Source organism: Falco peregrinus, chromosome 4, assembly GCF_023634155.1.
Source record: "Falco peregrinus isolate bFalPer1 chromosome 4, bFalPer1.pri, whole genome shotgun sequence".
Taxonomy (NCBI): Eukaryota; Metazoa; Chordata; class Aves; order Falconiformes; family Falconidae; genus Falco; species Falco peregrinus.
The window spans coordinates 26,499,084-26,514,837 of NC_073724.1; positions in this window are offsets into that span (position 1 = coordinate 26,499,084).

A 15,754-nucleotide genomic window follows, 5' to 3' on the forward strand; every position below is an offset into this window, starting at 1 on the left:
GAAATATTTTCTCTTGTGAAATGACTGATGGATTTTCTTTCATCCATTTCTGACCGTTTTTTAAATACTCAGTCCTGTCACTGTTTATGTTGCTGTACCAGAAAAGGAAACTTAGTGTAAATTTCCATGGTAAATTTTGATTGAATGGAATAGATAAGTGCAGTACACCAAGAAATTTATTTCTTATACATACACTCCCATAATATATATTTCTTGTATATTAAACAAATGTATAAATAAATATATATATATATAAACCCCTAATAAAAATAATGCTAGTCCCTAATCCTGCCATGAGTGTCTAAATATCTGCCTGGAAAATTTTTTCCCTATTAAAACTCAGGGTGGAATACAGCAGATTCAGTCTCTTTTTACTGAATTCTTACTTGATAATAAGGTCTGCTTCTGAAGTTCTTTGTAGGCTGAAATTGTCCACACTTGAGTGACTAAATAAATTTGCTAAATTTAGCCAGGTAAATTTAAAGCAACAGAGATCTCTCAAGTTTCATTGCACAGCACTGTTGCCCCACAGTTTCCAGAATTAAGCTGTTAATGCATTCTCAAAGTTCTAATTCCTTCCATGAAATAGCAACACTTCCTTCACTCTGATATGGACAAGATTTCATACCTCATCTTGGTATCTGCATCTTTACATCTTCAGTTTCCCTCAGAGATGTGCATCACCAAGCATCCCACAATGCATGCTCTGTTCTTGTGGGGTGCAACAAGATCATTCATTCAATAGTTCATTGTTTGTTCTCAGCTACATTATCCAGTCCTCAAGTCAAGTAATGTGCTCAGTTAGAATGACAGCAGTGAGTACCTTAAAAATAAGGTAGATTCAGTTCTAAAGCCTTTGTTTAACATACAAGTCTCCTCAAAGATGTGCAATAGCATATTTCATCTCTTTCCATGTCAAAAGAACTGTTAGCTTAAAAACCTAAAACCCAGAATATATTACAATGTCTAAGTCCACAAGTTTTATTCCTGCACTGCCATTTAAATAATTTACACACACAAGATGCTAATTTTGCATTGTAAGGTATCATTGCAGTAACACTGCAGATGTATAATACAGGTATGCAGTAACACTCAGACTTTTGAATTAAGATCTGAAAAAGTTATGAACAAAATGCGTGTAGAGTACAGCTTTCTCTGAGCAAGCAGACTGCTGGAGAAACCCAGCTGAGTGGGTCCAGCTGGGATGGAGTTCACTTTCTTCATAGCAGCCACCGTGGTGCTGTGTTTTGGCTTTGTGGTTAAAACTGTCTTGATAACATACTGATGTTTGGCTACTACTGAACAATGCTTGCACCACCCCATTGTTCAAGGTTGCCTTTTTTCCCCCAATCATCAGCTATCAGCTTTTGCCTTTTAGATGATACTTCAGAGTAGCCTGTGTAAATGCTTCCATTGCATTCATGGAAAAGTCAAGATATCATGCTACGTTACCTTCTGCAGTGGCCCACTGAAGTCATTTGACTTCACCTTGAAATGCACTAGAAGTATCCAAATGGCAATTACACATCTGAGAAGCAACTGAAGTTGTCCCTCAGCCACCCATTCCCAGATTGTAACTATATGTACACAAGCTCTTCAGGCAAAACCACAAGATTTCCATGCTAGCAGGTAGGCTAGAATCAAAATTGGGACTGAGAGATATGTAGACACAGCATATTGTTTGTATGCTCAGCAAAAAGGAGGCGCAGGGGTTTGATATGCTATTCTTCCAACAAATGCAAAGCAAAAGTTAATGTAAGAGCCTACATTCCTTCAACATTCAGGCTGTAAACGAAAATATTCAAGAAAGAAGGAGCTAAAAGGTTAAGGTATTCAGCAGCAGTAACTCACAACTGCACGTACTGTAGGCAGCTGAGCACGTACCTTATCTGGGGAACACTAGCTCTACGGATCAGTTAACTTTATGATACAACCTTTACTTTTTATTATTTCCTGATCTGGTGTTCAATTTTACAACCTTAATGCAAGTTACTTCGTTAATAAAGCATTACTTATAAAATTTGACCATATTACTTAACCTTTACACAGGAACAAAGATGTCAAAACAAGTTAAAGGCTAATGTCTAAGGGTATTATTTTAACCCTTGGGAAATGAATTGAGCTTTCTTCCTTGTCAGTGTTTCAAAATGCATCATTAAAAGCTATGTAATACAACAAGTTACTATCTTTACCCTTGCACCACTCGTTCTTCAGGTTTCAGTAACACATTTACACTAAACAAGAGCTTTATGTTTTCATTAAATACATTTAAAGCTCAAGGTTGTGGTATTAGATGAAGCAATTAGTAAAAGATCCAGCAAAAAGCTATTTGCTCCTGAAGAGCTTAAATGCTTTTATCTGGAAAAGTTAATGAAGTAATTATAATGTTGTTATTAATGAAGATTAGAGATGGATTAAAATGGCATTCAGAAAACAAACCAGACAATTAAATAGGCTTTCAGAACTGTGGAAACTCCTTAGGGTCCAGGGAAAAACACTCAGAATACCTATACTAGGAAGGATATTTGGAAAACAGTTCTTAATGCCATAGGACTCCAGATAGCAAAAACTGTCTTCATATCAACATCAACATCGGGGATTGTAAGCACTGTGATGCTTAATGCTGACCAGCTGTGCTTGAGGCTTTGTTTTAAAGTCCTTTCAAGATGTCCTTAGCTGTAGTACCTTTCATATTAAGCATACTATACTAATGATAGGGATTTAAAAAATGTTCATTAGTATTTAAACTGACATGACTATCAATAACATGATCTTGAGCTACATGGAGAAGGATGATGCTATAAATGATACAGTTAAGTTGGATTTTTATATTGCATCCCATGTAATACTGCAGAAGATGGAAGAAGGTGTTTGAACTGGAAAATCCTAAATGAGTCCAGAGAGGTGGTCCAGAGCAGGTGTGGGTAAGAAAGGCAGTGCAGGGCTGCATGTTCCCTTGTTTGCCATGAGGGCAGCATAAAACATAAAAAAAAAGGGAAGTGTCACCACTATACTTTCCCTTGCACTTCTGGAGTACTCACAGCTTGGCAACTCCATTTCTTCCCAATAAATTCACTTTACCTGACTATAAAGGCAGTGAAGTACTGAAAATTTGAGCCCAGTCACAGTAAGCTCTTCGCCAGTTTCTGGAAGAGCAACACTACTATTTCTCAGACCATAGGTAAGTGGATCACCTGAGAGAGGTGCACCTCTCAACTGGTCACAGGGGGGTGACTACGCACCTGGCTTACACACTTCAGTTAGGTTCCTCAAATTAGGAAATATGACTGCTAGCCAAACAGCACGTGAAAATAAGTTACATGTCTAAGAAAATATTGAGTAAAATGGATAATAAGCATATTATTTTGACTAAAACCACATTATTTGTTGGTAGAACATATGGGCTATTTTGATCCTTAGTTTTACATAGTCCATATTCAGGCAAATCCACTCTTTGAGCCTAACTGTGTGCATAAAGACATCAAAACTTAGGGAAAGACAGTAAAGATTAGGCAAAAATGTATATTCTGGGAGTTCTGAGTATTTAAAGGAAAATGTGGGAGCTTTTCTTTACAGGTCCTTGTTATGTAGAAAAGCTGAAGGACTGGTCAACAGCAGCTTTTGTCATAGGGTTCCCAGATCAGGGAGGGGAAGGAAATATTCTACAGCACATAAGGCGGAATGTATATATATTGCAAACCCAAATGTTTTTAATGAAAAGCAATCTGTTTCAGTCATTATTTACAGTACAGAGTGAATTATTTTTGTTCCAAACACTTATGGAAAGTAACTAGTTAAAATGCATTTTTAGGCTTTGTCTATACAAATGAAAATCAGAAATACTACTGGTATATAAAGAACACATATTCAAAGAACTGTACTTAAAAGTAGGGAGGAAATAAATCACATATTCACATGACAGCTGAGGCCTCACTTAGGATATCCTTTGACCTTCACACTGTGAAGATGAGAAAGCATCAAGGATGAAGAACATTAAGAAAGCTGCAAGATATAAGGAACAAGATGGAAAGGACATCTAGTTTAAACAAAATATGGAACTTTTAAGGAGTTTTTGAGAGAAACAAGATGAAAGAGAGAGACTTGATCATGGTTGACCATGGAGAATATTCACCTAAAACATAACAACTTTAGATTAGGTGTGAGGACAAGTCTCCAAATAAAAGTTACTCATCAATGGAGAAGTCTGCCAAAAGAAAACTCTGAGATATCAGAAAAGGAAATACTTAAAGGGAGATTAGATAATATACTCAAAATAGTGCAGAAGATAAACCTGTAAAATACGTAAAAGGCTGGAGTGGTTAACTTCTTTCAGCCTATACTTCTGAGACTTCGTTTGGGACTTCACATATAAAAATCCCCTTCCGGTATTTGGCTTGCGATAATAGCAAGGATCCAGTCCCTCAAAGTCTTAGTAATTTTAAGATTCCTTAGCTATGCAAACAGCCTCTCTGAATTCAGTTTATTTTAACTTAATTCATAGCATACAGAGTGACCCTAACTGTCTGAAAATTCTTTTAATGGTATCTGAAGGATCCTAGCTGAAGCCCAGCAGATGGGAGATAACACAGGCAAATTTTCACCTACTCTGAAGGAAATATGTCTCCTCCATTATTCCATTGTCTCCTGCTGACCAAGGCTTGCTGCTGAGCGGCATTTGAACCTCCTGAAACTGAAGCCTTCTTCCCAAGGATTACATTTACTCATAAACACTCTTCTGGTGTAGCTTTTAAATATCATTAAACGCAAGCTTCAAGAGACCCACAGGGAAGAAATAGGGGGGACTTTATCATGCCAGGCCACTCCAACATTATGCTGCTCTCCCTTGCTCCGACTGCTGCTTTTGTGGCCCTTCCACGTGGGACCTGCACAGCCAGTCATGAACCCAAGGCAAAGGAATACTATTGCCCTGCCAAGCTCCTGGCTCTCTCAAGCAGCATTTAACACCTGGTATAGCATGCTGGGGTGGGGAGGAATTAAGCTTGAACTCACTCATCAAGTCAGCTCTCAGATACTTGTGTTGTGAGTAGCAGAAGAATAATCAGCTCTGTATATATGGAGTCCACCTTACCCTATAGCAGCATATTCTGTAAATCAGACCCCTAAATAGGAAACATCTTGCCAGATCCCAGACATCCACGTTGTGGTGCCTCCACTTCTGAGCTAAGCACCATAGGCTGCTGCTGTATTCGATGGAGAGAAATCAGCACTTCCAGGGCTCAGTTTAGCTGAGCTATTTTAGACATCTGCTTTAGGAATTATGCCCTCTAAGTGCCTATTTTTTCTCCAAGGACTGTAAAGTGAATATTGATTGCTGGCTCAGACACTGTCAGCTGATTCCCACCTTCAGATACATATTTTTCTGTAAAATTTGACATCATCATAGCAACTACTGCAAGTAGTCATACAGTAGGAAAGTATAGTACATCTGCCACTGGAGAAATAGAACCAAATCATCAAATAACCTGTAATCGGTGATCTCCACCACCAGGATCCCTGGAGCCAGCAGGAGATGCCATTATAGGTGATTAAGAAAGTTTGGCTATTTGGTTATTTTGGCCAAGTATATTCATATTTGTAAATATTTTCTGGATAGAAGTTGTCTAGCTGTCTTACTTTTTAGCTTTCTCTATTTCTTTTTTTAATTTTACAGAACTGCTATGACCCTTCTAACTTATTTGAGCAGAGAAAAGCAAAAAGCTAGAAATTTTGGCTTTCTTTTTTCTTTTTCTTTCTTTTTCTTTTTCTTTTTCCTTTTTCCTTTTATTTATTTTTTCTTTTTCTTACTCTTTCACCTCTCCTGCAGCACACCACACTCTTGTTTAAGAAGTAGAAAACCAACAGGTCTGTGATTACAATTCAGCTCCACACTGATTAATTCTAAAAGGAATTAGAACTGCTTGAATGATTTAAAAAAAGTTGTCAGTTAAAAAGTCTACAGAACACTGCACAAACATGTTGGCATAGTCCATGTTAATCACAGAGGTGGAAATAGATGCTCAATTAATGGCAGATACAGAAAAAGAAGTTTAATTAAATCTAACCATTAAGAAACTCTTAGTCTGTAAGCTGATCTATAGGTAGGAAAATGTAGTCATTGTCCTTGGGGTTCCATTATTCTGGCAACAACATCTACTTTTATTTCTTCCCTTTTACTCCTATTGCTTAAACACCTCACATTACTCTCCCTCCCCATAATATTGAGGGTGTAATTGAAGGAAGAAGTGGACAAAATTGTTCAACCCCTTATGGAAAATGCTGCAGCACATGTTTTCATGAATTTGGAAATACTACCAGCTGTCTTTAAAAACTGAGGGTAGTGTAATTTTCTTTCAATTAAGGAGTTGGGAGTTTAGAACAGTGTTAGAATGATAGCAATTACAGAAGAAAACCCCAAAATTTTTTGCGTTGGGAGCTCATAGGTTGGGGAAAATGGGAGAGTTTTAAAGGAGTATATGTTTTTTATAGCCTGAAGGTGCCTGAATAACATAAGATGCTTAGAAATCTGTGTGAGCAATGCCAAGAAGTGAAGAGAACTTTCATTCCCTGAAAAAAAGCCCTATTTTTTTTCAGCTTTCTATGGCAGAATATAAGCTTTCTGCATGCCTTGGCACCAAAACTGATTATAAAAAGCTAACAGGAAATGTTATTACTTGAAACGTACTCCAAAATGAAGCATCAGAATTTACATAAAAACTTTCAAATACTGATTTCATTTTGCATAAAGTAATTAATTCTGCTGTTGAAGTAGTTCAGTGTATTTCAGCTAACACACCACAAAGTGAAAATGAGTAAAACTTGCCCTTCTTTAATACTAAGAATATGCAAATAAGAGAAGCTGTGTTTCAAAAGCCTGTCTCCTCCCATTCAAAAGCCAGGTGCCTGAAGGCGACTTGGACTTTAAAAAAGGAAAAAAAAAGATGCCCTCATTCTTCATTTATGTTGCGCTGAAAGCCTGAAATAGGAAGGATAGCAACAGAGGATGCTATGACCTCATCACCTGTCACAGGCTTAGCAGAAGCATGCTAGGTCAGTACTTGTAATGGTAGATTTATATCTGAAACACTACCATTTGAGGTCATTCAATAATGAGGAAACGGTGTGCTTTCCTAGTGAATCAACAGCCCAAACACAAGTATCATGATAGTGTGATACTGGAAACATGGTATTTCAGAGCAGACGGGGAGGCAAAGCTTTAGCTGTTTATGTTCATCGAGCATTACCACTTACAATATTTCATAATATTTGCAATATTAACAGGTATCTCAAGCTCCACTTCAGGTAAATCTACTCTGTGCATAACATTTTCCTTACGTCTTCAGTCACCCCAACCACCTTCCATTTCTTTATTTGAGCACTTCACTTGCTATATGTTATGGCTGTCCAACAAAATTCACAACAGTTTTTTCAACAGTAAAAATCAACAGGAGAGTCACTCAGCAATGTTTGAAAATGTGATCTTGTATCAGGATTATTCAAAAAAGAATGCTTTCATAGCATCCAGCTCACAAGAAAATTTTGCACCAGATCTCACTGTGCTCCCAAATCTGTAACATCTCCCACATTTCTAAGAAGGAATTCCCAATGTCCTTCTCAAGTCTTCTCCCAGTATACCCTCCCAGTTACCAGCTCTCAAAGAGATGTGCAGTATCTAGCTGACCCAATGCACTGCTTTCTCCTGAGCAGCCTCAGTACAACACAAATGGTTTCAGTAACTGAGTGGTCTTGTCCTACATCATCAGCTGGAGCTGCTGCTCATCTGCGTGGGTGGGTGGGGACCTGCATAGGCTTAAGCTGCTTATTTATACAAGATCAAAAGACAACTCCTTACCCTTATCTTTTTAGATATCTGCAACATATTTCTGTTTTGTCAGCAACAGGAACAATCAGTCACCCATTAACTCCAGGCTGGGGTGGTGGTAGCTGCGGTGACCCCAGCTGTTTGTTTGTTGACAGGCTACTGAACCATTTGGAAAAGAGGTGATACTGCTGACATTCGCTTCACCTCTGCGGAGTTCAGGTGGCATGTATACCATTACGGCTTCCTGTACAGCCTGAAAAAAAACCTCTATGAATCAAAAAAAAAAAAGGGGGTGGGGGGGACGGGACAGGACCCACATTTTTTTGCTGTCTTTAGCATATGAATAATAGCAGCAATGGGAAAAGTCTGCACTAGAGCAACAGACTGTACGACGGCTTCAGGTTATTTGGAGTAACCTGAAAACTCTTTCCAGTATTCTCATTTACAGAGGATTATGTACATATTAAATGGATGTTTGGCTCAACCCATCCTGTCACATTTGCTCCCAAAGTATGGAAGTAACAGACTGTTAGGCAAAAGGACTGCTTAGGCTCAAGGCTTATCCCTGGTCAATGCCTTCAGGAAGGCTGGGAGAAGGCAGAACTTCCTCTGCTTTCTGAGAGCAGTGGTGTTAACATGCAAGAAGAAGAGTGTTATATACTGTTCTGTAGTTACTCATGTAACGATGACAGCCAGTGAGATGTTTTCCCCTGTTAAAACCCAGGGGAGACTATTCAGGTGGTAAACTGTGACCTTTCTATAATCATCCACAGTGCACAATTCCCTGAGGTTCATATGTTCCAGCAGTAAGCTGTAATATATTTACAAACTCTGTTTCTGATTTTTGTCCTTCTCAAGTCCCTGAAGATACAACAGGCCAGTTCATTGACAAGTAAGGTGCCCCAGCATGTATGTTACTAAGGTTTTAAGACATGGGTGACAGTAAGACACTAGTAAATAGATAACAAAGCTACTAATGTTCTGTTCCCCTTTGGTTTGGCCAGTGGAGGCTTTGGAGCTAGTTAGGAATTCTTTTTTTTTTTTTTTTTTTTTCTTTTCTTTTTTTCTTCTTTCTGGTTTCTGTGGTATAAAGTATGTATCCCTTGGGATTCTTCTTCAGAGACATTTCAGCTTGAGGTTTCTTTTTATTTCCAGCAAACAAGAAGATAATTGAAACCCTTCCTGAGTTACAGCTATGTTTCCTGCTGGAGAGACTGACAGACCCAGCAAAGCACAGAGGACACTGAAAATGCAAAAGAGCATTTTGCTGAGTTTGCCATGTTATCCCCTTTGTATTTTTAACATATACAACAATTCTCTGGACCAGACTACAGGTCCTAAAAGGCAAATAGCAAGAGATACTTGAAAAGCAGAAAGGACCATTTTTTTTTATTATTTTTCTGTAGTCAGTGGAAGTGTCAAACCCATCGGTCTACAACACAGCATGCCAGCCTGGCTGCTGAGGGGCAATGGGGATGCAGACCCCATGGCCATTCACCACCTGGTTTCTCTGCTGAGAGTCATTACAGCCGGTTGCCAGTTGTAGCAGCGGGTTTGTTTGTGCCAGGAACACCTGCCCAGGATGAGTGGTGCGGATATCCCCACTGTGGGGATTGACTGGCTTTCCAGCTGCTTCTCTGGGAAACTGGGGTCTTCTCTGCTTAGTCCCTTTATGGTGGGACATTAATTTCCTGGTGTATCTGCAATAAACCTTACCCCATGGACCAGGTGGACATAATGTAAAGCCCATCTGTGAGACATGGCAACTACAGAAATCTGATAGGTTGCAGGGTATATGGATTTTTGTCTGACATGATGGGATTGTAAGGGATGCTCAGACTTGGTCCTGGTAGCCACTAGAGCTAGATGAGGATTTATTTTTTTTTCCTTCATTGGAAATGGAAACATATGTATTTCTTAGAAACAAAAAATTTTCACTGAAATAAAAATTTTATTGGAAGGTGTTTACCAGACTCCAGACAGACTGTTCTGTCAAATGAAAAAGCCAGCCACTTGGTAGGGAATACAGACCTGTCAAGTCTGTGTCCATGTTATGCCTATCTCACACTTCTCTAAAGTTGTTGGCATCTGTTGGCAAGGAGCAGCACATATTTGCTGCCCCTTGGGGTGTCCAGCACAGAGCAGGGCAGCCAGAACAGCAGTGCTATGCTGGACAGGCCACAGGACTCTGCAGGAGCTGGCATTATATGGCTAAGCTCACTGAGGAGTTTCCACAGCATGGCCTTGCACGTGAGTATGCATCTTTTACACGATCGGACACCTACATTTCTCTAAGGGCTTGATGCGGGAATCTCAGACCCAGCTTTGGGTTTTGTCAGACTTGAGAAGCCTAAAGAATAAGTGGTACTGTGCTGAATAAGGTGTAAATTATGAAAATTCTGGATTTGAGCTCTCCACAAAATTCTTAAGCAGGCTACCCTAACCACAGGTAAGATTTCCCAAAGATTACAACTGTATTTTTACATGATGGTAAAAATGCACTAAAGTGCTGTTTCCCATTTCTATACTGAAAAACAAAGGTCATCTGAGCATCAGAATATTTCTGGACTACACCGGAGTTCTATTCAAATATGCATGCACAAATAAAGCATCATTACTCAATTGTTTAAGCTACATTGAGTTTTTTGCAAAAATACTCAATATTTTTTAATGCCTCTTTTAAGTTTATCATATGGAAATTTGCATAAAAGAAAAACAAGGAAAAAGAGTATTGTGAAATTCTTCGGGTTTTTTTAGAATAATAAAGATTGCACTCTGCTGTGAACTAGGAAAAGAAGACGTGCAGCTTTCACAGTCTCAGACTAAACACTGGGTCCATGTGTGCCTTTCTGGCTTCTGTTTAAAAAGGCTAATTGAAAGAGAAAGATGGAAAGAAAAGATTTCATAATTTAACAACCTCAGAACAGTGAAAAATCAGCTTACTTGTCTTTTCATTACAAATATAGGACTTGCATTTCCTAAACGTATGGGTTTTTTAATATAATTAATTGCACAGCCTAATGTGTAAGGATGTGAGTGGATAATACACTAAAAGCAAAATTGAAAGCATAACAAAATGTGAAAGAGGGAGACTAGCCTGCACACAATTTGTATCCTTGAAAATCTATTCCAAAATCCTTTTGCATAAGATAAAAGAGGGAAGAAAGGGTCAGATTTTCCTTACCTTTTCTTCCAGAAACAAGAAAATAGTTGAAGCAGTTATGTGACAACAATGAAACAACTTGTTGGGTGGTGGAAGAAAAGGGAAGCATGAGCTGTTTCTAACAAACCATTTGCTCTCGGAAAGCGTGTGAACACTTACGAAGTCATTTCCTGACAGGACACTTTCAGCCAGGAAAAAACCTGTAGGAATCATTCAATAACGTGCAAGTGAAACTTGTCCACAGCAGAAACAAGGCAGAGTGTTTTGAGTAACATGCAAGTGCAAAACCATTGTTTCTGTATTTTAGAATTACAGACCAACAGTCACAGATCTCACTAGAGCAGGCTGAGAGCTGAAGTCATCCTTCACACCAGCTACTGCAACCTCAGGACTAGGATTTCATTCTTATGGTTGGTGTTTGAGGTATTCCAGTTTTAGTCCTGTGGGATCACACATGAGGTACAAATAAGGCAGATGTGCTCTCTTGGGGATGTCTACTTTTAACCAAGCCAGCTCAGGTGTGCAAGTGTGCATCAAGCAACAACAAGCTGAGCTGCTTACTTACCAGGCTTTTTTGGTGAGTTCTGCAATCCATGTTGAGCTTCGTAATGTCATAACGCGCTCATATCTGCACCCAGGCTAGCTAGTTACTCTAGCTGAGACAGCTCAAAGTAGACAAGCTGTCATCATTTTGACTTCAGTATCTACTGTTGCCAGCCTATCTTTTGAAATATCAACTCTTTTATTGCCCTGGTACTTCGCAGGTCATAGCTTCAGACATACCTCAGGCATATAATGCATCATCCTACATGTCCCCTCCAAAAGGCAGCAATGTTCCCACAGAGTTCAACTGCAGAATCCTGGTCTCCCACCTGGTTTCCCACTAATGCAGTATTAGAGCTTAATTTGTTTTACACATGGAAGACTTTATAGAGTTTTAAATGTACTACACATATCTGTGTTATGGTCAGATTTTATGGAAATACTGCAGGACTAGATGACAAAAAATGTAATGCAATTCCTGAGCAGTTTGCCATAGATTAAATGTTGGAAAAATCTCTTTGCATAAATAAAAGCACAAATAATGCTTGTAGTGACAAGAGGGGCATGGAAGTCATTATGAGCAAAAGAATAAGCTACCTACCTCAGGACACAGGAGGAGAAACACTGCATTTTATCATGAAATACAAGTCATTTCAGCACGCCATGCATTAGGCATCACAGTAATAGACCAGTGTCATTTAGGTGCCACTGAAAGTTGTTTCCATCATCAGAGTGCTGGTCCACCTTCACTGCAGCTCCTTGCCCACTGCCCTGCCACCTTCAAGTCCAGTGATGAAATCCCATCAAACAGAGCAGACACCGCTTCAGACCACACTGCGTGAAACAGTCTCATGCTACCGGTGAACAGTCACTGGCGTCTACGGGATCCATGTGCAGAACCAGTTAGGTCGCTAGAGAAATAACAGCTTGGCCAAAGCCACTGAAGCACTAACAAGATAGCTGAGACAACCCGTGTCACCAGATAAGTGCCAGCCCATCACCAGCTGCCCTCAGCCCGTGCCCAGCCTCCGTGGGGCCGGCGAGCAGCCCTCGCGGTGGGGCTGGGGGTGCGAAGGCTGCTCAGGGAGCTGCAGTCCTGCCACCGACTCCTCCCGTTGCCTGTCAGGTAGAACTAGTTAGAGGTCTTTAAACCTGTTAATAGTATTACCTCCTAATTATCCAGTTGTGAGTACTTTAATTTCTCTCCAAAATTACTTCACAGACTACACATCTGTTATTGCAGTTTGCACCTTGGTGGAAAGCATGGCTGGGGAGGCCAGGAGAAGCCACGTATTTAAGCTTGCTGCTCACTGCAATCAGCCTGCTCGTCCCTCATTTTTTCTTGGCCTTCTCCTCTTTTCCTAGCTTCATTTTCTCAACTCACCCATTTACACCAGGAAGGAGAAAGGCTACAACAAAGGTTACAGAGGCTGATCTCCTAGATTTGTATTTGCCCCACTCTATCCAGGGTTGCAAGTGGCTGCAGACAAGACCTTTCTCTGGGGCTCAGCTGTGTTTGTTTTCCACCACCTGCTCCAGCAGCAACGATCTTCCTCAGATCTGTTTATTTTCCACTCCCCTGGCTGCCCTGGAAAGCTGTGGCCCTGTCAGTCACGGCCAGCACAAGGCTCGGCTTCCTCGGTAGGATGTCAGCCCAGTTCCAGGTGGTGGGGCAGCAGAAGACAGCCAAGCCTCCAAAGGCCACGGGTGAGGCTCCAGCTCAGGGAGGGGCTGGATGATATGAGACCCTGCTCCTCTTCCACAGCTACTGCCTTTCCCCTTACCGATTCTCACAGTGAGGGAGCCAGGTCCTCCACGCTGCCCCCACACATTTAAAATAAACTCTGTGCCTGACATTTGCTTCCCTCATGTCTCTGTGAGGCAGTTATTCAAGGTTTTCTGAAGTGTTGCAGATGGATCAATATTTTATTCCAAAATGGAAAATGGAGCGTACAATGCAACAGTTTGGCTGGAAAAATTACTATATTGCTATTAAATGTTTTGTTTCATTTTTCAGGAGAGCTCACTCTCTTTGCTTCTAATGAACCTTAGAGATGTTAACAGGAATGTCCCTGGCCTTGTAACAGCATGCATCTCCTAGCAGACCAGGCATCTCTTTTTCCCTTGGAGTATATGGCTCCCACTGGCATTTTCAGAACGTCACTGCATGCTAGCTTTTGGGCCTATAAACACCACTCCGCTTGCGCCTGTCTCAGTATTTCCTTTGTTACTTGTGTAAGGCATTATCGCAAGTTGTTCCTCTGGTACACAGCACCATGAATGGGTGTTAGTAAAGCTGCATGAAATCTTTAAGCAAATGTGAATTGTAAACCTTCCTGTACATGAGGAGAAGTCAGCTGCAGTGCTAGTCAGGCTTTCCTCATGGCCATCTTTCAAAACGTACATTTAAAGTAAGTTGGTATTTGTTTCACGTGGTTTTGGGAGTTTTCATCCGATACCTTCATGCTGTGCACCATATAGTAATTCACCTGGACTACATTTGCTTTGGGGAGTGAAACCATCCATTTTTCACTCTTGTCATTTTGACTGGGTGGTTTGCCAGATGAGACAAGGAGAACCCAAAAGTGTAGAACTAGCCTGAAAGAAAAACAGATGATCCATTTCTGGTTTAATCTGTCTTTCTGTTACACTTGAATATTTTAATCATGACAAAAAGCAGATGAATAAACCACTTCACTTTTATCTGTGAAGCTTTTATACCATTGTTAGCAATGTCTAGGACAGTACTGGTCTCTGGGAAGCTACCTTCCAATAGGGAAATAAAACTATCAGCCTCAAAAGGAACAGGTGTGCAAAAAAGGTTTGGATGAGTAAGTTACCCATGGGTTTGGAAATCCCCCATTTAAGGACAGGGAGTAGCAGCAAAACACGACAACAACAACTGCGAAATAGTATTTGAGTATCTAGTGAGGTTATTCAAGATCCTGATCCAATGCAAGTCTGCAGCATTGCCACGAAGCATCAGTACGTCCCTTGTTCTTACCCGGCACCAGAATTAGAGCCCAAATGGCCTAGCAATGGGACTGGTCAGGGAAGTGACTGAGCTGGAAGACACCTTTCCTGATTGAACTTGCCTTAGATTGAACCATTCCTTGTCCTGCCCTCCCCATGGAGCAATACATGCATTGGTGCCGACACAAAAGATGTAGATGTAGTGGAAGCAAGACCTGTGTCCCCTCATTTCAGTAGCTATATGGATTTATCCTGATGTAAATGACTGCACAAGCCAGTAATTGGCCTGAAGTTTCTGAAATTCCTTCTGTTCTTTGTAAAATTTGATACTGGTTGTGCGGCAGAGAGAGAACAGGCAGATAAGACATACACATGTAATTATGTGTATACACACACATAATTTTATTAAGGTTATAGACGCTGGAAATCCCAAATATCTTAATTTTATAATACTTCATCCTTAGTTCATGCCAATAGCGGAAAATAGAGTATCAACCTTCAGCTCAAAATTCCTTTTTGTCCCACTCAGTTTGTGAAACTACTGGAGTCTCTGCAGTCTTAGTTTCTCATAATGAATTTTATGTTATATGAACTCTTTGTGTTCTCTTACTTTTCTTGAGGGTTAGTGCTGGTAAATAAATTACAACTAACAGTGAAGACCTGGCTTAATGCCATATTACTTGCATACTCTGCTACTAGAAATGGTTCAAAGACCAACAGCTAACTTCAGCCTTGTTTGTGGCACCCACTTCTACTGGTCTGTAACGACACTCACAGGAGAACCGTGTGACTAGAGATACCCGACAGCGTGTATCACCAGCCAGGGAGGGACACTAACTGGGTGCCAGAAGCAGTGTCAGCATGTCATTCTGCTCAGACAAACTAGCATGCTAAGGAAGAGGACTGTGTGGCACAGGAGAAGGGCTGCATCCCCAGCCTATGTGGCTTCTCATGCAAGACTCTCGATGGGCAGAAACCCTGACACCTAAAGGGGCAGGGGAGGATATGCCATTTCCGAATTACACAGTCACCGCACCCGGCAGCTGTAGCTTGAGGTGAATGGGAAATTCTTTTTTGCTCCTTAGTGCTGACCTGAAGTTTTCTTTTTTTATAACCAGTTGTTCTGACAACACCACCCCTGAGTAATGTGGTTACTCAGGGGACTAGGACACCTGGGAAAGTGTGTAACAAGTTTTTATACCTGGTTTTCACAAACAGCCTCACTCAGCTTCAGAATGGATGGAATAGAAATGCTG